The sequence below is a fragment of the Macrotis lagotis genome, chromosome 6 (assembly GCF_037893015.1).
Source record: "Macrotis lagotis isolate mMagLag1 chromosome 6, bilby.v1.9.chrom.fasta, whole genome shotgun sequence".
In the NCBI taxonomy this organism is placed as follows: domain Eukaryota; kingdom Metazoa; phylum Chordata; class Mammalia; order Peramelemorphia; family Peramelidae; genus Macrotis; species Macrotis lagotis.
Genome location: NC_133663.1, coordinates 99,526,526 through 99,528,427, shown reverse-complemented (window position 1 = coordinate 99,528,427; position 1,902 = coordinate 99,526,526). Strand labels below are relative to the sequence as shown.

At 39.1% G+C, this 1,902-nt stretch overlaps 1 pseudogene; it reads left to right on the top strand.

Moving 5' to 3' along the window:
* Nucleotides 1–892: 892 nt before the first annotated feature.
* On the top strand, nt 893–1,416 carry LOC141491763 (large ribosomal subunit protein uL15-like; annotated as a pseudogene).
* The last annotated feature ends 486 nt before the right edge of the window (nt 1,417–1,902 follow it).

Below are 1,902 nucleotides of genomic sequence, written 5' to 3'. Positions count from 1 at the left end.
TAACTGCAAAGCAAGAGACCTCAGAGTTTATCATGAAAAATCTGCCTGTGGGTTATAGAGGTGTACAAGGTAGACATCTGTTTAAACTCCATGCTGTTCATCTCTCCAGTTTCTCTGGCATTCTGGTTAGGAAGATCATATGAATCAGAAAAGAACTCTTTTTTTTACTTCTGGTTTTGTAGAAATATAAAGAAGAATCAATATTTAAAAATGAAAACCAACATTAACTTGATGTTCTATATTAATGAAATATATTATTGAAAAGCAACATATTATAATGCAAGGAGTTGATGTCACTAGTGAGGAATATCTGAATTTGAGTCTTGCCCCTAATACAAAAGCTGAATATGAGATCTTAGTAAAGTCATATAAATTGCAGTGAAAACTCTTTAAGACTCTATGCTACTTGGGTAGAGGGAGTTTCCCTCCCTACCCCCACCCCATCATTAAGAGTTCCCTAAAAACATGGATTCACAGATTTAATCCAAGTAATCAATCAATCTACCAAACACTAGTATGAAGGCAATTCTAGGTTGAGAAAGTAGCTAGGTGGGCCCAGCCTAATTAGCTTAGGGAATAAAACATACCTTAAAAACTAGATCTTCCAATTATAATAGTCTATTCTTCTAGATGGGAAAAGAATTCTACCCAACTAGTAATTATATCTTAAAAGGGTTCCCTAATCCTATGTATGGTCCCTAATTGGCATGGTACAAAATTAAAATTAAAACAAAAATCATTTATAACTATGCTTTTCTTGGTTGAAGATATGTAATTTCTTATGATTTGTTTTCCTGAAGATAAGATGAAGTAGCAAATAAATTTCTGACCTTAAAGTCAGAAAGAACTTGTATTTAAAAATACCTCTAGCTCTTCTCCGCCGGCCAGCGACATGCCGTCCCGACCGAGGAAGACGCGCAAGCTCGGCGGGCACGTGGGCCACGGCCACGGCCACGGCCACGGCCACGGGCGCATCGGCAAGCACCGGAGGCACCTGGGGGACGCGGCAATGCGGGAGGCCTGCACCACCACCGGATCAACTTCGACAAATATCATCCAGGTTACTTCGGGAAAGTTGGTATGAGGCACTACCACTTGAAGAAGAACCAAAGCTACTGCCCAACTGTCAACCTTGATAAGCTGTGGACACTGGTCAGTGAGCAAACCAGGATCAATGCAGCCAAAAACAAGGAGGGGCTTGCCCCTATCATTGATGTTGTTCGCTCGGGATACTACAAAGTCTTAGGAAAAGGGAAACTCCCCAAGCAGCCAGTCATCGTGAAGGCAAAGTTCTTCAGCAGAAGAGCAGAGGAAAAAATTCAAAGGCTTGGTGGAGCCTGTGTCCTAGTGGCATAAAAATCCAATGTTGTCAAATAAAACAAATGTCTTTATTAAAAAAAAATTAAAAAATAAAAATACCTCTAATACCATCTCTTTTATACTGAGCAAATCATTTAACTTTTGCTAATGGAGGGAGTTTCCACACTGGATGTTCCCCAACCTGATAAATTCACAGATTCTCTATAATCATGTAAACTATCTAATGTACATAAAACACATACACAAACATACACACACACACACACATACACACACATACATCCAAATGTAAACTTCTATCATTGCAAGTCTTCAAGTCAGTCAAGCAGATAATAAACATTTATTAAGCTCCTGTTATGTGCCCAAGTACTTACTGATGACTAGAGAAAAAAATGCAAAAATAAAAGGCATTCCTTGCCTTCAAGGAGCTTGCACTCTAATGGAGAAAACTCTAATGGAGAAAACACACACACACACACACACACAAAACTGAAAAGGGGGAGGAAACAGGAAGGAATGGAAGATGTATGTAATCTGTGCAGCATCATGATCATGATGGAGTACAATCTAAAGTAATGTAGT